This window comes from Phyllostomus hastatus, unplaced genomic scaffold, assembly GCF_019186645.2.
Source record: "Phyllostomus hastatus isolate PE091 unplaced genomic scaffold, TTU_PhHast_1.1 phas_contig_17, whole genome shotgun sequence".
Lineage (NCBI taxonomy): Eukaryota > Metazoa > Chordata > Mammalia > Chiroptera > Phyllostomidae > Phyllostomus > Phyllostomus hastatus.
The window spans coordinates 45,865,082-45,886,250 of NW_025333664.1; the positions used below are offsets into that span (position 1 = coordinate 45,865,082).

The following is a 21,169-nucleotide window of genomic DNA, read 5'->3' on the forward strand; positions in this document are numbered from 1 at the left end:
TCAAAATGTCCATACTACCCAAAGAAATTTATAGATTCAATGCAATATATTTAAGTATTAATGACATATTTCACAGATATGAAACAAACATTTCAGAAATTTATATGGAACTTTAAATGACCCCAAATAGCTGCAACAATTTTAAGAAAGAAGAATAAAGTAAGAGGGATCACAATACCTGATACCAAACTGTATTACAAGGTCATTGTAATCAAAACAGCCTGGTACTGGCATAAGAATAGACACATAGACCAATGGAGAGAACAGAGAGCCAGAAATAAACCCAAGTCTCTATGGTCAAATAATATTTGAGAAAGGGGGAAGAAGCATAAAATGGAGTAAAAATAGCCTCTTCAACAAATAGTGTTGGAGAGCTGGACGGATGCATGTAAAAAATTGAAACTCAATCACCAACTTACACCATGCACAAAAATAAATTCAAGATCAATAAAAGACTTAAATATTAGTCTCGGTGCCATAAACATCCTAGAGGAGAACATTCACAGAAAAATCTCAGACATTCCACACAGCAGCATCTTCATTGATATGTCCCCCTAAAGCAAAGGACATAAAGGATAGAATAAACAAATGGGACCTCATCAAATTAAAACACTTCTGCATGGCTAAAGAAAACAGTATTAAAATGAATAGAGAACCAACTATATTGGAAAGCATATTTTCCAATAACACCTCAGACAAGAATTTGATATCTGAAATATGTAAAGAATTCACATGATTCCACTCCAGGGAGACAAACAACCCAATCACAAAATGGGCAAAAGACTTGAAGAGACACTTATCAAAGGAGGACATACAGAGGGCCCCGAGATATATCAAAAGATGTTCAGCATCACTAGCCATCAGAGAGATGCAAATTAAATCCACGATAAGATACCACTTCACACCAGTCAAAATGGCCATCTAAAACAAAGCCACAAACAAGTGTTGGAGAGGATGTGGTGAAAAGTGAACCCTAGCGCACTGTTGGTGGGAATGCAGACTGCTGCAGCCACTGTGGAAAACAGCATAGAATTTCCTCAGAAAACTAAAAATGGAACTGCCTTGGACCTGGCAAGTCCACTGCTGGGATTGTATCCAAGAACCCTGAAACACTAATCCAAAGAAACCTATGCACCGGTACGTTCATAGCAGCACAATTTACAATAGTCAAGTACTGGAAGCCACCTAACTACCCATCAGTAAATAAATGGATCAAAAAACTGTGGTACATTTACACAATGGAATTCCACAAAGCAAAGAGAAAGAAGGAGCTCCTACCCTTTGCAACAGCATAGATGGAACTGGAGAGCATTATGCTAAGTGAAATAAGCCAGGTGGTGAAAGACAAATTCCATATGATCTCACCTTTAACAGGAACCTAATCAACAAAATGAACAAGCAAGCAAAATATAACAAAAGACATTGAAGTTGATAGCAGGCTGACAGTGATCAGAAGGGAGAAGAGAGAGAATAAAGGGGAAATGGGGTAAGGGGGTTGCAGGAGCAATTGTAAAGGACACATGGATGATAATAAGGGGAGTGGAGATGGGGAGGGAGGTGTTGAGGGCTGGGGTGTTGGGGAGGCATGGGGGGAAGCAGAAATCTGTACTGGAACTACAATAAAAATATTTTAAAATGTTGACATTTAAAAATAAACAAACCATTTGCAACCTAGGGGCATTTTCCCACCCAAAACACAAAATATGGCCTAAAAATGAGATAATGAGGTTAATGAAAGGGCCAATGTAAAGTGGTGGATGCAAGGCTATGTCTATACTGGACTGAGAATGAGTCCTATTTTGCTGGTGAGCACACACCCAAACATTGCGCAGTGTGCCACCATAATACAGATTTCTATATACAAGTGGCAGATAAGCAAATGTTCTCAACACACACTTGAGAAATAGAAATGCATGATTCCATTTCCCAAAAGAGGAAGTAAACTCCCAGGGGACTGGAAGACCTAGGTGAGTCCACAATACCTGGGTTTCTGAGAGGACTGGTGCTGATCTCACTTAGGGGTAACTTTGGCTGATCAGAAGTGATTAGCCTGAGAAACCCAGTGTGGGATATAAGAAAAATGCTTCCTCTTCTCAAAGGTAGCAGAATTGTAGCAACTGACCTTGGAGACTTCTGACTTCAATTCACTGATGATGACACTTATTCTCAAGAGTTCCAGGTTTTGATTGTTTGTTTGTTTGTTTTGAAAGACAATGTGTTTTGGGGATAACTATTTTACCTCAGGTTTTGGTGCTTGGGTTCCAGAACAAGAACCAAAGGAACATGTGGAGAAATCTTTATTTATGTATTGTGTATTGAATTTATAGAGGCAATGCGATGTAATAGATCAATAAAGGTTTCAAGTGTACAATTTTATTGGACAAAAATAAATAAATAAGAATGGAATTATAAAAAAAATTTTCAAGTTACAAAAAGTAGGAAAACAATGAAGCAAAACATGGAATAGGAAACAAAAGTAAATGTCGGAAAAACTCCAATATGCCAACAATTATATTAAATATAAATCATCTAATACTACACTGGTAAAAATGTTGAGAGTGGCAAAATGAATTAAAAATAAACTGAAAACATCACACAACTACTATATGCTCTTTAGGAAAATCTCTCTTCAAATATATGTCCAGTTCTGGCTTGTGTAGGTCAGTGGATTGAGCATGGGCCTGCATACCAAATGGTCACTTGTTCGTTTCCTAGTCAAGGGCACACAGCTGGGTTGCAGGCCAGGTCCCCAGTAGGGGGCACATAAGAAGCAACCACATATTGATGTTTCTCTCCCTGTCTTTTTCTCTCCCTTCTCTTCTCTCTAAAAACCAATAAATAAAATATTTTTTCTTTGTTTTTTTAATTACTTGATTGTTGTTCAATTACAGTTGTCTGCATTTTCTCCCCACAACTTCCCCCACCCTAGCCAATCTCACCTCCTTCCCTTGCTTCCACCTTCCCCTTTGGTTTTGTCCATGTGTCCTTTATAGTAGTTCCTGAAAATCCTTCCCCTCACTGACCCCTCTCCTCTCCCCTCTGGCTATTGATATAATAAAATATTTTTTAAAATATATGTCCATATGCACACACATGCCCAAATAAGCTGAAAGTAAAAGGATGGAAAATAATATAACATGTAAACAGTAATCAAAGCAAAACTAAAGCAGAGTAACTATATAAATAACAGATAAAGTTGGCACTGAAGGAAAAAAAAATTACCAGAGACAGGGACTTTTTTAAAAATAAATTATGTATTTTTCAGAGATAGGGGAAGGGAAGGAGAAAGAGAGGGAGAGAAACATCAATGTGTGGTTCCCTCTTTCACGCCCCCAACTGTGGACCTGGCTTGCCACCCAGGGATGTGCCCTGACTGGGAATCGAACCAGTGACATTTCAGTTCACAGGCCTGTGCTCAATCCATGAGCTATACCAGCCAGGGCAGAGACATTGTTTAATAATAAAATAGTCAACTTACCAAGAAGATAAAATGATTGTGAGTGTGTATGTGCCAAACAACAAAGCTAAAAAATATGTGAAACAACAAATGATATAACTGAAAGGAGAAATAGAAATATCCACAATTACAATTAAATACTTCAAAACCTCTCTCTCAGGAGTTGACAGAACAATTAGATAAAATTTCAGCAAAAGTATAGAGCTCAACACCACCAATCAATATTTTGACGTATTCACATTGACATTTATAGAACACCCCACATAAAAGTAGAAGAATCACATCCTTTTTAAGTGTTTAAAGAATATATGTCAAAATTTACTATATTAGGCCATAAATCAAACCTCAACAAATTTAAAAGAAATTAAATAACACAATGTATGCTCTCTCACCATTGGAGAACCAAACTAGAAGTTAGGACAGAAAGATAGCAACAAAATCTCAAAACATGTGAAAATTAAGCAGCAGATTTCTTAGCAACACAATCCATGGATAAAAGAGGAAGTCTCAAGAGAAGTAAAAAAAAAAAATACACAGAACTTATTGAAAATGTATATACAATTTATCAAAATTTATAAGACTCAGCTCTAGTTCTGAGAGGAGTATTTCTAGCACTAATTGCAAATTTTAGGAAAAAGAGTTTCAAATCAACCTATCTTAAAAACACAGAAAAAGAAAAGAAAGGTGTGTTGAAACCAAAAAAAAAATGGCCCAAATGAAAGAACAGATTAAAGCTCCAGAAAGAATACAACTTAGTGATGAAAAGATAGCCAAACTATCAGAAGCAGAATTGAAAACACTGGTAATCAGAATGCTCGCAGAAATGGCTGAGTATGGTCACAAAGTAGAGGAAAAAGTGAAGGCTCTGCAAAGTGGAATAAAGGAAAATGTATAGTGAACAAACAATGACATGAAGGAAACCAGGACTCAAATCAACAGTTTGGACCAGAAGGAAGAAATAAACATTAAACTGAAACAGAATGAAGAAACAAGTATTCAAAAAAATGAGTATAGGCTTGTTTAGCATCCTCTGAGACAACTTTAAATGTTCCAACATCCAAATCATAGGGGTACCAGAGGAAGAGCAAGAAGTTGGAAACTTACTTGAAAACATAATGAAGGAGAACTTCCCTAATCTGGCAAAAAAAAAAAAAAACCAACAAAAAAAAACATACTTCTAGGTAGTCCAGGAAGCTCAGAGAGTCCCAAAAAATTTGGACCCAAGGAAGCACACACCAAGACACATAATAATTACATTACCCAAGATTAAAGATAAGGAGAGACTCTTAAAAGCAGCAAGAGGAAAGGAGACCATTACTTACAAAGGAGTGTCCATAAGGCTATTAGATGATTTCTCAAAAGAAACCTTATAAGTAAGAAGGGACTGGAAAGAAGTATTTGAAGTCATGAAAGACAAAGACCTACATCCAAGATTATGCTATCCAGCAAAGCTATCATTTAAAATGAAAGGGCAGATAAAGTGCTTCCCAGACAATGTCAAGTTAAAGGAGTTCATCATCACCAGGCCCTTATTATATGAAATGTTAAAGGGACTTAAAAAAGGAAAAAAGAAGAACAATGCTGTGAAGAGTAAAATGATGACAAACTCACAACTATCAACAACCAATCCTAAAAACAGAAACAAAAATGAACTAAGCAAACAACTAGAACAGGAACAGATTTACAGAGATGGAGATTACATGGAGGGTAATCAGTGGGAAGGGTGAGAGGGTAAAATGGAAAAAAAAATAAGAAAAAGGTAAAAAAACAAAACCCAAAAAACTAGAAAGACAGAATGATTTTTTTTTAATTTTATTTCTTTATTTTCAGAGAGAGGGGAAGGGAAGGAGAAAAAGAGGGAGAAAAACATCAATATGTGGTTGCCTCTCATGTGCCCTAGCACTGAGGACCTGGCCTGCAACCCAGGCATGTGCCCTTACTGGGAATCAAACTGGCAACCCTTTGGTTCACAGGCCAGTGCTCAACCACTGATCCACACAAGCCAAGGCAATAAAAAGAGAATACAACACCAAAGTTGGAAGAAAATGCAAATACTTAAAATAAGAAATACTAATAGCAACATGAAAATAGAACATTTTTTAAAAACCAATGACTATTTTATATCATATAAATAAATCTGAAAACCTATATAAAATAGGTTAATTTCCTAGGAAAAATATCATTTACCAAACTAATTACAATATTTATATGAAGTGTACAGAAGCTGACTTCCATAGAAAAAAAAATCAAGAACATCTTCAATGAGCTTGTCATCCCTCACTCTGCCCTCAGAGCTTTAGCTAGATGGTTAATAAGGGGCTATATTAAAATTTCAAGGACAGGCAACAAGGAGCACAACCTGCTCTCAGTGGCCTGTAAGAAAGTGTTTGTGAGCCACCAGTTCGCCTGGAGGGTCATCTCAAGCATGGAGTAGAAAACCAACACCTCAGAGAAGAAGTTGCAGCTGATTAAGGACTATCAAGAGAAAGTGGATTCGGAGCTTCAGTCTATGTGCACCATGGTCCTGGACTTGTTGTATATGTATTTAATAGCCAATGCAACTAATCCAGACAGCAAGATCTGTTGGGAACCGACCTGCCTGGTTTCAGAATCTGTAACCCCCACCAAGGCTAAGGCTGAGGGAGCAACCTTGAACTGTAAGCCACCAGGGACACAAAAAGCTTATCTCCCTGGCAGGAGCACCACTTCTGCTCCTTTTACTTCATCCATAACTAGCCCCCAGTGCTTGGTGGGTTAGCCAATGATGGGTAAGATTCCCAAGGGGGGAACAATCTAAAACAGGCATGATCATGTGGGAGGCCCCCAAGGAAGGGGGCCTTTAGGGGACTACAGAAAAAGGGGGTGATGGATCCTCACCCCTCAGCTTTTACAAAGCCTGAGACCTCATTGTTTGCGAGGAAATCTCTTAATCTCTTGGCTGCCTTACTTCCCTTGCTCCACCTAAGCCTGAAACAATGACAGAGGATGGTGCAGCCCTGTGCTGGAAAAGGCGGTTTCCCTGGGTGATTAGGCCTAAGAAAGAATATGTAAAATCCTGTGAAACCTGCTTTGTTTAGAATGCTCTCAATTAAATGATAAGGGTCCAAACAAGAAGTAAGTTTGTTCCTCAAAGTTTTACAGCTCTTTAGCTATCTGCCCCTGACTCAAAATAGGCCTTCAGACTTCTTTGTTATCTATTGTTTGATGCTTAATGCCTGGCAATGATTAATGAGCTTTACCTGAATTCTTGTGTAAATGAACCCAATAAAAGGCCATTGAGGAACAGGCTCTTGGCCCTTCTCCTTTGAGAGATTGGCCATTTTTTCCTCCGCAAGTGGATCAAGTCTTAGTAGACTTATTCTCATCCTTGGTGGCCAGGGGGGCCCTGTGAGTGGAGTCCCCCCACAATCTTCTGTCTGAAAATGAAGGGAGATTACTTCTGGTGACTCACTGAAGTTGCATGTGGTGACAATCGAAAACAAACCATAGATAATGCCCAAGGAGCTTACCAAGAGGCTTTCGATATAAGCAAGGAGATGTACCCCACTCACCCAATTGGTCTGGGGCTGGCTCTGAACTTCTCTGTATTCTACTGTGAGATCCTGAATAACCCAGAGGTTGCCTGCACACTGGCTAAAACAGCTTTTGATGAAGCCATTGTAGAACTTAATACACTGAATAAAGACTCATACAAAGACAGCACCCTCATCATGCAGCTGCTTAGAGATAACTTCACATTATGGACATCAGGAGAAGAATGTGATGCAGCAGAAGGGCCAGAACACTAACTACATACAGGGTGTAATCCTTCTTCCCTCCAGAAACCTTTGTACACATTTCTATTCTTTTTGTATTTCCCAGAGCAAAGAAACCCATTCATGTGTATTGAATGAACTGTTCATAGTCTTTTCATATTGCAGCTTTGGGAAAACTGCATTCTTTGATTTGTGTTTGTCTTGGCCTTCCTGGTATGCAGTTACTGCTGTAGAAAAGTATTAATAGCTTCACTTCACATCAACATAAGTAAACATTTATATAGAGGACTAAACATGTATATAGAGGACTAAACATGTATATGGTATTTAAATAATCTGAACCAGTTCTGCAAGTGACTGTTTTGTATTACTATGAAGATTTGAAAATGTAGTTAGTTACAATGTAAAGAGTGTTTTACATGACTTCTTAATTTCTACATTCCCTCTCTTGCTCTTCTTTGGGGGCTTACTTTCAGGAAGCAACTTCTCCATGTTCATGTATTCTTTTTGTGTAGGATTCCAGAAGTTTTAGATTGAATGGAAAGCATTTGGCATTTCTGGGCCAGGGGTCAAAAATTGAAATGCCTCCTGTGGCATATATGGTGGAGGGCTTGTGTGTCTGTGGCAATAGAGGATTTCCTTCTTTACTCTTCATTTGTTGCTGTTTCAGTTGACAATTTGCCTTCCTAATAAATAAATCACTTACACTTTCAAAAAAATTTCAAGGACAAGATAACTATATGCTATTTCAATTAGTCTGAAACATAGATAAAAAAGAGATCATTCCAAATTCTTTTCTCAGGAAAATATAAATTTCTACACAACAGGAAAATATAAACAAATATCACTTAGGGATATGAATGTAATAATTCTAAAAATGACATCAGCAAATTTAACAGTACTGAGATGCCAATTCTTACTCATCACATTGCAAGAGAGAAGACTCAATTGCACCTGTGACACTTAAGCTGAACATTATAATGAGTGCATTTTCCTTCCATTGATATTAGGGTGGTTTCTACAAAAATCAACATCTCAGACAAAAGTTTGGGTACAATTAGTTTATTTGGAGGTGATACCAGAAGACATCTTTAGAGGAGTAAGAGAACGAACCTGGGAAGGGACAGTGGGCAGTGAACAATGAAATCCTAAATGGGTATTGCTGTGGGAAGCTGGGGCTAAACTTTATCAGAGACCCCTTGAAAATGTATGGAGCATCCTCAAATTTGCCCTTTTGAGAAGTGAGGAAGCTGCAGTGTTGATCCACTATCTCCTGTCCATAATCAGCTGAAAGCTGCTTTCAGGTAGTTAACACACAGAATCTCTGACTGACCTATATTTGTGGATCAAATGCTTTTCTGAAGGCAGGGCATATCCTCAGACAGAAAGATGAAGAAGGTCCTCAGCATGTAGGAAACCATCTACAAATAACCACTAGCTGGGGGACCTGAACCATCCGGCATAGAATTGGCAGCCTCTGCTATATATTCCTTGCAGAACACAAGTCAGAGAATTGTAACTGATATCTGGGCAGTATGGGTAGGTCCTTGGATGACTATTGAGATATATGATGTCAATCGAGGACTCCATTAGAGTCAGCATGGCACACAAGTGCAGAACTGGCTGAGTGGGAGCTTATTTGACTAAGAGAATTGACTTATTTCAATGAAAACATTCTGGTAATGTCTGATATACTACTTCTGGTCTCCAAATAATTAGTTATCATTAGTTAGCATATGGAGAAATATACCCTGAAGATTATCTAAGATAATTAATTTTGTGCATTTTATTTAGAACAATATATTGTTCCTGAAGAAGACACACACATTTAAAACTGCATTGCTTTCATCTTTTCACCTGGAATGATGTGGTCCCAGCCATTGATCAAGAGGAGATACCATATTACTCTGACATGTCTCCTTTCAGAGCAGATAAGACTACTGACGAGAAAGTCATCAGAGGTGTATTGAGAATAGCCCTGTATAGTTTAAAGTTTATAGAAGATTTTATAAAACAGTGGTAAGAAATAAGTGCCAGAAAGAAGAATGTTCAAGACTTAAAGATTAAGCACTGTGGTCTGTCTATTGTGTGGCAGATGAAGTAGCCTGAATTCAGAGCTATTCCCTCTTACAACACCTAGGCCTGGGTATTAAGAAAGCATATGTGAGCATATGTCCTGAGAAATTACATCTGTTATAGAGTCACACAGTAATTACCAATTATGGTTTTGCTCTTAAGCATCATTTATTTGTTTGGCTTTTATTGGCTCATATGAAAAACTAAGGGAGTTGAAATTTACAAAGTTGAGGGTTTTTCCTTATGCTAATTATCTCTGACTTTATGATTCTGTTACTTACTGAATATATGTATACATATGTATATATACATTTATATACAGAATGGATGGTTATTATAAAATAATGGAACTCATACTGCTGAATTTCATTCAGTTGATTGAGAAGAATGAAAGGGCATGAAGACAGAAGAGGAAGAAAAATGGGCCAGGGCAAAGTGGCCTTGACCAATGTAAAGTGACCAAGAGGGGTCAGTAACTAAACCAGGAGTCCTTGAGCTCAACAGAGGGAATTTCAAAGTTATACTCAGTCTTCATAAAACACATTTGGTAATCACTGTGGAAGAGGAAATGAGAAATAGGAATAGGCAGAAATCAAGTCCTTACAAAGTTAATTGTTGTTTTACACCAACCTTGGCTTATTAAAAACTGATTCCATTCGCAAACCTCTACCAGCCATTGTGGTTACTTAGGAGCCTCAGAGGCAGAACTACAAGGAAGAGAATAAGGCAATGGAACCAGACAAGAAGGGGATAGAACACACAGGTCATGGGGAAGTATTGAGCCTCAATCAGTGCTGTGGCCCTTGGGTGCCCTGGACATACCAGCCAGCTCCAGAAATTGATAAGACTAATCTGAGAAGCAAAAAACTGTGATCAGTGTTTAAGGGAGATGGTTGCTGGTATCCTGCCTTTCCTCACTGTTGTGTGCCCAGGAGCTTGTAAACTAGTCAAGGCAAGAGCAGGGATTCACTAACTCTTGAACTAACTCAGAGGGAGAAAGCAAAACTCCCGGTGTCTGATGGCAGAAGCAAGGACCTGGACACCACAGGGCCCTTACTTTGCACCCTGATTTCCACCTTCCACTATGTCTCCGCTTTTTTCCTCACTGACTGAATCCCTTGCATGTGGACACATAGTTCTGAGAACTCCTAGGACAGACCTCCTGCAGCCTAGCCACTCAAGTGAACTGAACTCATTGCCTGATTCTAGCTCAGAATGACACTGTGGAAGACCTGTAATGACACATTGATTTAGTCTGCTCTCTCCCTCCAAAACAGAACCTGAGATGCGTGTAAACTAGGGTGGGGATTCAAGGAAGAGGCTCCAGGAAGAGAAGTGATGGGCAGGAGAGTGTGACTCAGCAGGAAAACCCACCAGAGTAGGCATTTGCTAACCCTGACCACTCACTGGAGCTTTCTTCCAGAATTCCTTACAGATATGATGATCCAAGGGAAGGTGTGTCAAACTCATTTTCACAGAAGACCACATCAGCCTCCCATTGCCTTCAAAGGGCAGAATGTAATTTTAGGACAGTATGTAACTACTCCTTAACAGTTAAATGAGAGCTACACTGCTGCCACAGGGGGAAAGGCCAGATTCAGCCTGCAGGCTTTGTGTTTGACACCTGTGAGCTAGAGAATTTATCTGCCACTTTACACCCTCTATTGACTGATAGCCAAGCTCCCTTCAATAAACAGGTTCTTGTTTCTTTGTTTTGTTCTTTAAGCAAAATATAACCAAAGACACTGAAATAGAGAACAGTCTGACAGTGTTCAGAGGGGAGAGGAGAGGGAATTTCAGGGGAATTTCAGGGGAAAAGGGGAAGGGTTTACAGGAACTAGTATAAAGAACACATGGATAAAAACTAGGGGCAGGTGGAAATGGGAGGGAGGAGGGAAGGGCTGGGTGGGTGGGTTGGGATGGGAGTAAAAGATAGAAAATTGTACTGCAACAACAATTTAAATAAAATTTAAAAAAAATAAACAGGTTCTATGGCTTCAGATAAAAGCACCCAGGCAAAAAATCAAAACAAAAATACAAAAACCTAAGAGTATGGCAGCAGGGGTGTGAGAACACTGGACACAGAGAATTGTCTACCACAGCTGGGCTGGGAGCATGCTGAGTCACAGGGTTGTGACCCAGCACCAGAAGTGTCTGTTACAGCCAGCTTGGGCCTAATGCCACTACATGACTCACTGCCAGTTTCAGGGAGCCCCTGTAGAATCCCCATGGTTAGTTACAGGAAATCACTGGGCAGGTAAACAACCCATGTGGTGGTAGGCAAATGTTAAGCTCATAAAGGACAACAGGCAGCAGATACGGTTTCTGACCACTTTGGGGAGAAAGACCTACTCACAGAGGTCCCCCCTAGGTAATACAGGGCCCAAGAGAGTATTGCAGGCCACAGTACCATGTAAATACTGGCTGAGTTTAAATCCTGAAGGAGGTGTGACATGCTCACCTCTGGTTACAACTCCATGACCAAGAGGAGACACTTACCACAGCAGGAGCAGCTTATAGTGTGTGAATGCAGCAGGGGTGGAGGTAGGTGGTGGGACTGCCTGTGGTCATCCCAAGTATGAGACCCCCTGGCCAGTATGTAGATTTCACCTTTGTGCCTTTATAGAACCAGGCACAACAATTAGGCTACCAGTCATGGGAGCTGGTCAAAGGCTGCTTTGATGTTTCCTGTCTGGAGCAGAGTTGACCCAGGGTGGCCAGAATCACCATGCCTATAGGTGACACACACAAGGGCTTCAGTGGAGCCACCCTAGGCAGATGATTGTTCTTTGAAATTGCATTGCAGTAGTTATGATTCCATGTTTATATCCAGAAAGGAGCTTTTAAATTAGAACAATTTCATAAGCATCAAGGATGTAAGGAAGTACATTTAGCCCCCTAGGAAAATTAAGCCATTTAACATTATACACTGACATGCTTCTTCAAAAAAAAAATTCAGCATCTCCTCTTAAAGGATTCATTCCCAGCACCCATTTCTTTAGCAGCATGTTACACAGGAGATGCACCATTTCTGTTTTTTGCTTTTTTAAATATTGTAACTCTTTTAATATCTCCTTTTTGTAAATGAGGCTAGTGGATCAGTACAGACTGCTGATGTGTTGCTAAAACTTGGGCCTGAATCTCATTTACCCAGGGAAACACAGACCACAGAGGAATAGATAGAAAGTCATATATTCAGAGTTTGTTGACCAAAAAGGATAAATCAACAATAGTGTCCTGTCAAATAGAGGTAACTGTGCAACAACTCTGAGCCTCTCATCTCCCATGTATTCCAAAGGGACAGGTCCCTCAGTTTCTGAACTATATGCATCCTCACACTGCTGCCAGAGTGGCAGCTCCCTGTAGACTAGCACTGAGAGGTTTTTTTTTTTTTTGACAGATTTCTAGGTCTTTATTTTTCTTTGCATTTAGAATGAATGAATGAATGAATGAATAGAATTTCTTATCATACTATAGTTTTCTTTCAAGACTTGTGTTTGTTTGGTTGGTTTTATTGGTGAGCATCAATGTCACATTACCTGTCACTTTCCAGTATTTGTAGGTCAGCTGTGCCATGAGACCACTGGAAAAAACAGCCCTGTCTGCACAGGGCTGGAACTTCTCTTTCACCATGGGGTAGAAGTATGGATGCTCCATGGACTCTTTGTCAGTCATTCTCTGTTGATCGTTGTGTCACCAAAGTTTGTCTAAAGACCTAGAGCCTTGGGAATGATGAGGTGTCTCTTCTCACTGTGGCTAAAGTTTTCCCAGTGCTTCTGTAAATGTTGTCCTAGAATATCATTAAAGTGAGGTTCTAGGTCTATGTGATTTTTTTTTTCAGATACCCATACAACTCATCTGTTCCCAGAACTTTAGCAATACAATAAGCTGGTTGTAGTTGTCCTGTCTGTGAAGGAAGGGTTCTTTTTCGAAAAATCATGCTCCCTAACATACAGCCTAAATTCTACATATCCAAGCTAAAATCATACATCTAATAGCCCACAAGAGCTCTGGTCCCTTAGACACAATGTCTTTATGTCTCTGGCCACAAAGATATTATACTCCTGCGCAGGATGGTAGAATTCTGCCAGACCCCAGCCTATCAGTTACAGCTCTTTCTGTTGGTGATCTATCATGACTGGTTGTGATGTCTCACATCTCTGTGACTGATTCCCTTGCTGTGACAGTAATCCAGAACTTTAAGTAGTTCATACATATAAACTTGGATACCAAAGTTTGTCAAGATCTGGCAGAGTTGCTCAAAATCTGTATTATTGATATATTCAATATCAAAGCTCATGTTTGTGCCAAAGGGTCCTTCACAGTGTCAATCAATTTAATGATATTCCATCATGAAGGTTCTCTAGACTCTTAATCTCTCATTTTATGTTCTTTTTCTTCACTGGCTTAAGAATTTTTACAACCACTCTCTGTTGGTGATGTTAATGGCCTCCAAATACTTCTCTATACTTTCCTTACCAAGTTTTCCAACCAGTTGGTAATCACCTAGATTACCTCAGCTCAGGACATGAGCTTCATAGTCCCAGTACTCAGGATGTTCACCACAGCACCTCAGCCTAGACCTATAGATCTAGGCAGCCCTTGGCAGGCCAGGAATGGGGAGCTTCTGTACCCCTTGGCAGGCCAGGAATGGGGAGCTTCTGTGCCCCAAGGGTGGTGGCTTGTGGAGGGCTAGGAGCAGTGGGGAAAGGAGGAGTGAAGAGGCAGGTGGGTTGGACAGGGAAGGACTTGGAAGCACTGTGGGGGGTGCTCGCAATGCATGGCAGCCTCAAGTGGTGCTGCAGTGGCACAGGCAGGAAAGGAAATGCTCTGGCCAAGAGAGGATATGCTCCATTTCAGAATTATTTATTTTTTATGTCATCACACTTCACTGTATATGTTAATCTCAGGGTTATTTCAAATACGTACACTTATTCAAATGCTAAATATGATTTTATGACTGCAGAGGGGGGTTCTCTGAGGTTCTTATTTTTGCATGTATAGGTCACTGTTAAAGTTCATGCAAAAGGGTGTGTGGAAGATCATTCTGGAACTCCTGAGGAGCTCCAGTGAAGCATGATTCTGGAATTCCTGTAAGCAAAAGTTGTTCCCACTTAGGCTACTTTGTTTATCTTTGAAGAACTAATGTACAATGATTTCAGAAAAGGTTGCTTTGGAAAGTGGCCACTCTAATCTCCTCCCTTTAAAGCCAGTTATACTTATTTTAAAGCCAGAGGTTAAGTTTTTTTTTTATTCCAGGTCAACAAAGCTAAGTAATGGTAGATGCAGATCTGGAAAACTAAATGGTTCTGTTTCCACTCATGTGTTCTTTGTGCTGTAACCCCCCATCTTATAATTTAACCTCAGTGTGGGGCTTATCTAAACACTGGGTTCATGTGTGTTGAGGGCACAAGCAAGAGCCGGTACACCACTTCTGGGTCTCTCTCATTTTTTCTAGCCAACAGTTAGAAATAACAGGCAGTTCTTAAAGACTGGTATAGATTGTTTAAGTAATAAAGATTAAGTACACATAGAAAAAATCAGTGGGGAACGTGTACTTAGATTTTGTGGCTCTTGAAACTGAAGCTGAGCATAGCATTATAACTCATATTATAGGTAACACTTGGAATATGAGTTCTATTTGGGGATTCAGGTGAGAAACACAGAAAGAGTGTGGTGTAGAAAGAGGTTGAGAAGTTCATGTGTTATAGAAGAGAGCTAGGGGTTTGAAATTGATTTGCAATGCAATAACTGGTCCCAGTATTCCATAATGTAGATCCTTGCTGCATATACACTGAACACTTGCAGAACCTTATCTTTAGGGGCTGACCTCTACCTTCTGTTGCTACATTAATCTTCTACTAATTTCAAGCATTGTACAAAGATACAAGTTATAGTCCATGTCCATAAAAGCTCTCATTGCAGATGAAGGAGGACTTAAATCAGGGGTCAATCAATCTTTACAGGACACCTGACTTGTGTGGCTCAGTTGGTGGGGTATCATCCTGCATAGTGAAGGGTTGTTGGTTCAATTCCTGGTCAGGGCACATGCCTGGGTTGTGGGTTCAGTCTCAGATAGGGCATGGAGGGATTGCATGTGAGGGGCAATCGATCGATGTTTCTCTCACACATCAGTGCTTCTCTCCCTCTCTTTTATCTTCTATTTCCCTCTCTCTAAAAATAAAATCTAAAATAAATAAATAATAAATAAATCTTTGAAGTTGACATTGAAGTTCACATAATGTACAGAGGCACAGACTTTCTGTGGGAGACAGAGAATCTTTACAGAAAGGATGTCTTTTACCTGAGTCCTGAATGAATATGGGTTTCCAAGAAGAGACAAAGTGAAGGTTGATCTGTGTGTAAAGCATAGCTATTTCCCCATTTCCAGTAGCTAAAGGACCATTTTTCTCCTTCCCCCATATACTGATTAGGAACTCTTATGTCATCTATTATCATAGACAGCACAGAGAGGATCTCATTCACATACAAGAGTTCCAAGGTTCTACAAAAGCTTTGCCACTCCTTCCCACTTCTTATGCAGCTTCTGTTGTCAATGACCCAGAGTCTCAGGGCAGAGTCTGGGAGATCTTTAACTACACTGAGTGTCCATTAATTCTTGTCCACATGAACACATATCAGCACATCAATATTGAAATAACATGTCTACTCAGCAAGCAGCAGCTTCAGGATAACCCTCAACCTCTTTCCCTTTTTCACCCATATAGCCACACCCAGAACTCTCAGTGCAAATTCTAGAGCTTCCATTATTACCACTTATAAAACTGTTCAGTAGTATATACTTTTCTGGACAAACTTATGATATTTTTATGCAACAGCCATTTCATGAGCAAAGGGTAAAGGTACAATTCCTGCAAGAGTTTTCTGGAACTCACTTGTATGTTTTGATTCTCTTGGCCTGTAGCCAACCTGCTTTTCTCCAGGATTTTTTTTATTGATCAAAAGAAACTTTAAATTTGAAATAAAGTTGTCAGGACATGCTGAGAAGTTTGCATTGTCATGAAGTAATTAATTCTGTTTGTAATTTGAAAATACCCTCAGAGAGAATGAACAGTAGGCCAGGAGATGGATGAGTTAACTGTGCACCAGAAGAGTTGGAAATATTCATCCAACTGCACCTCTGCTTTGCATCCAAGCTTTATTGCTATGTGGGTACTTATGTAATTTTTGATAGCTTAGCAAGGACCATCCTGGTAAATAAGCCAACGCTCCCTTTGGGGAGCATATCTACTCAGTGCTGGCTGGCTGTCTAACATGAGACTCAAAAAGGCCCTTATTTAAAAGGCTGCACCTTTACTTTGCTAGCAGACCTCCTTGGCAAGAACATGTGGGCACTTTCCCAGTGCCTCTCCCTTAGCAACTAGAAATTAGAAAAACAGCCTGTGTTGGCACTGCTATGTTACCCACTGGTTATTGTTTATCTGATAGTTTCCATAATTATTTTCTTTTATCAATTTTGGAAAGTATGTCTTTATATTGGGAGCTCCAGTGAACACAATGTTTTTTAGAGAGAAACAAACTGAAGAAGCAGAGTTTCTTTGCACTTAATTTTAAGCAGGTTCTATAAAGTCACTAAAGTCCTGCTCCTGAGGGTGGTTTTTGTGCCTGTTGATCACTGCCTTTTCTTCTCAAGAGAAGTTCCCCACAGCTGCTGAAAGGTCTGTCCATTCTTCTTCCTTTGCAGAGATGGTAGTAGTGATTCAGGATACTATACCTAATTATGATACAACTTGGTGTGAGAAATATTGCTCTGAATCTAAGAGGTTCTCCCATTTGAGCAGCAGCTTGGCATAACTTGGAAGAAAGTACATAAGCATATAATATCAGCACTCTCAAACTTAGTATCATTGTACTACTTTCACAAAAGCCTCACCAACAGACTTCTGAATTAGACTGTTAAATTTTTCGTTGCATAGCCCATCTTTTAGAAATGAATTGAATAAAGATTTTTCTTTCTATAATTTTATTAATCTAAAAAGCTTAAAAGTAAATGTTGGTCTTTCCCACTATTCTATCCAAGAATTTTACTTGGACTCATGTCTTTTTAAATAGCACAAGTGAGAGTATTCAGGTTGTTGACAGTCACAAAGGACAAAATTGTGCTCTTGCATTGCCTACTGCATAAGTTCCCCTTCTCTGAGTTTGTCAGAACGTCTGCATTTGTCCTCCTAGGAGCAGTCTCCAAACATTGTGCTGACAAAGTTGGTGTATAAATACCCCAGTGCCTCCATCCTTCTTGGAGGACAATGCTGGGGCAGATGTCCTGCTCTGGCTTCCTCAGGTTCCCAGAAAGGTGAAGCCCCAGGTGCCCATCATGGTGTCTGGTTTAAATATTCAACTACTATTGGCCTTTTTCCTGTCCGTTTCTCTCATCCCCACTCCACAACCAGTTTTCTAACATCTTTCAAATAAGTGATTTGAAACCATCTCCTTGTCCCTGGGTCTGCTTTAGGAAGAATCTAAATCATAACAGATGATACAACTAGACCCAATGTTGCTTTAAGAGCTATGATTTTATTTTTTTATTGTTCAATTACAGTTGTCCCGATTTCCCTCCCATTACTCTCCCCTGCCATACTCACCTCCACCTCCCACATTCAATCCTTCCCCTTCCTGTCTTTGTTCATGGGTCCTTTATACATGTTTCTTGACAACCTTTCCCCTTCTTTCCCCTGTTATCCACCCTCCCTTCTGGTTATTGTCAGTTTGTTCTTTATTTCAATGTCCCTGGTTATATTTTGCTTTTTTGTTTGTTTTGTTGATTAGATTCCACTTATAGGTGAGATCATGTGGTATGATTTTAAAAGATTTTCTTTTATCTCATGGACTGAAATTTCTTCAAATGAATTTCATTGTATAAGATGGATTAAAGCAAAGCTGCTATAGTACAAGCATCAAAAAAGGAGAGATTTATGTATTGTTTCTTTGTTAATAATATGAATATGTAGTGAAAAATTTAAAAATCTACTTCAAAAAATAAAAGAACTTGGTAAAGTTGTTGGACACATGAACACATACATTTAGTTTTTTTCTACTCTTTCAATAAGTAATTATAAATAAAGTAGAAATAGTGTTTTACCTACAAAGAAGACAAATGTATAAATTAGTTAGAAATATGTTTATCAAGAAACAACTAGACCCTATATAACTGATACAAGATGCAAAACCTATACCCATATTTTTATTATAAGATATAAAATAACAATGAAGCTAATGGAGAGACACAACATAAGAAGATTTAATATCACAGTAATATTGCAATTTTGGTGAATACCTCACCAAAATAATGTGTAAACACTAACATTCTAATTGGTATTTGAGTGAGGTATTCTATTTGAATTCCATAAATGACTGTATAATTTATACAGAATAACCTACATTTAAGGGTAGTTAAGAATCGTATATTTAAAAATAACAGTGAGTGTGCTATGTTTTGTCAATTTTTAGATACTAAGAGCTATTTAATCAATCACCACATCAATGGTAGATCAGAGGGACCCTATGAAGAATCCAACCACCAGTCTGTGTATGAATATTTAATATGTGACAAAATGTAATTCATCAGGAAAGCATTAGATCATTAATAAATAGCACTGGTATAACTGTTAGTCCTCTGGAAGAAGATAAAATTGGGCATCTGTTAACATTTACACAAAATTAAAATCCAGTCTGACCAAAGGCTTGAATGTAAAAAATGGGTAATTACATTCTTATGAGAAAATCTGGGAGAATACATGGATATTTTATGTTTGACAGAAGCCATTTAACCACAATGAAACAGATTTTTTAAAAGAAATGATGGTTGTGTGTTATGTAAAATTTTTAAAAGCATGGGGAAAATGCCATAAAAATACCAATTGAGATAAAGGGCTAATATCCATTTTATAAAATGAGAATTTTCAAATGGTCCAGAGAAAGAAAATGCAGGAAAAATGGGAAAAGGAATAAAGTAGATCATTTAAAGGGAAACAAATCCAAATGGACAATGCATATTTTCAGGAACAACTATAAAGGACCCATGAACAAAACCAAGGGTGGGGGGAATCAGGGAAGGGAGGTGGGGATGGTTGGGGTGGAGGGCAAGTGTGGGAGGAATAGGCAGACAACTGTACTTGAGCAACAATAAAATTTTAAAAATGGAAGAAAAACAAAGAAAACATGCCCAAATTCACTAATTATCAGAAAAAGACAAATTTTCTGACAGTAAAAAAAAATCACTTGCTACTTTTGTTAAAGTGATTAATACTCCCTTTTGCTGGCAGTGTTGTGGGGAAAAGGTTCCCTCATACATTGTTAGTGAAAATATAAAGTGCCACAGAGATATGAAACATTTTTTAATTGTAAAATTCATATACCATGGAAATATTGCAACATTGTTACTAGTTCCAAACAATGAAAATACATTTAGGTGTGTATCAAAAAAGACAAGTGAAACAAATCTTCAAGCATCCAAACACTGGAATGGCTTGCAATCATGACAAGGAGGGAGGCAGGGCTCTCTTATGTTGATATGGAGCCATCTCCAAGGTTAACAAAGGAATGGCATGCAATAAGGAGCTATGCCTGTGCCTGTATCTGCATGTCTACTGGAATAACAACCTGGAAGGAGTCATCACAAAGAGTTAATGGTGATTTCCTGTGAGAAGAGGAGAGGATCTTTGGAGAAGACATTTCGTTTTTTATTGAATTTTTCTTTGTAATCTCTTTTTTATCTTTTGCGTGTATTTTTAATTAAAAACAGTTAATATTTTAAAAGTCCAAAAATTGAGGCAAAAATACATTAAGGAAATGTTAATAAAAATAAACAAGGTCTAAATGAGACCATTAGAAGCATGAATACTGATCAGAGATGTTAGGGAAATATAAACAAGTAGACTAGAGAGAACTTTCTGACCTGCTAATTTGAGAGTGAGAGTAAAAGAAGAAACAAACTGTGATGTTGAGATGCCTGGCCCCTGAAAGCTTTTAGCAACAGAAAAGGAAACAAAGCAAAATTAGGCTATAGGGTGGGATACCTCGGGTTTGTCGTCATCCATCAGCAATTACTTTTGAGATGGTGCTCAAAGCTAGGCATGGCCAGTCATGTTCATTATTTCCCACCACCAGCCTGTCATTAATTGGTTAAGCTATGGCAGAGGGTGATATCACCTAACCAGTTCACCAAGGAAGAACATATGGATTGCCAAGGTTAGGATGGTGAGGGTCCTAATAGCACCCTGGTTTTCTCAAGTTCACTGTGTATGAGCACCTGAGGGTTTTTCAGTAACTCAGCATTTGGAGCTCAGTATCCCAGCCTCACACTCTAGAATTTCAGGTATTTTTCATATCACAAGGTATTTCATGTGTACCCAAAAAAGCTCTTCATCTTCCTCTTGCTGATGCTCATTCTCCACAAAGCTTCTATTTTCTCTACTACCAGCAAAACCATTGGCTCTTATTCCCACAACTTTGGCCATTTTCACAAAAGTAGTGAAGGAACCCCCTTTCTGTTTCTACTCATATCTTGTTTCACTAAAGTTACTTGTGGAGACAGTTCCTACATTTTTTTCTGCCATTCCTTTAGTTTGGCATCTTTATCTTAAGAAATCTTATCATGTTCTCATCCAGATTATCTTCCCTGCTAAACATTCCTGCTCATCAACTTTTTACTCATGCTAAGACTTATCTGGATTGAAACCAGGACTCTGCCTGCTACTCATGCAATTGTGGGACAGACTAAAGCAAGTTAGTGACCAAAGACATCAGAGAAATAAGGGTTCCAACAGAGAGGTGGGTCTTCACAGAAACTCAGTTTCAAGGAGAAAATAGGTTAAAGATGATGCATGTGAGACTGAGCCATTAAGGTAGGCAGTTAGCAAAG

General features: G+C 38.9%; 2 pseudogenes; one reads left to right on the plus strand and one right to left on the minus strand.

The window, feature by feature from the left end:
* The first annotated feature begins 1,481 nt into the window (after positions 1-1,481).
* On the plus strand, positions 1,482-7,245 carry LOC123814711 (annotated as a pseudogene).
* Positions 7,246-11,934: 4,689 nt separating this feature from the next.
* Positions 11,935-20,765, minus strand: LOC123814712 (annotated as a pseudogene).
* Between the last annotated feature and the right edge of the window lie 404 nt (positions 20,766-21,169).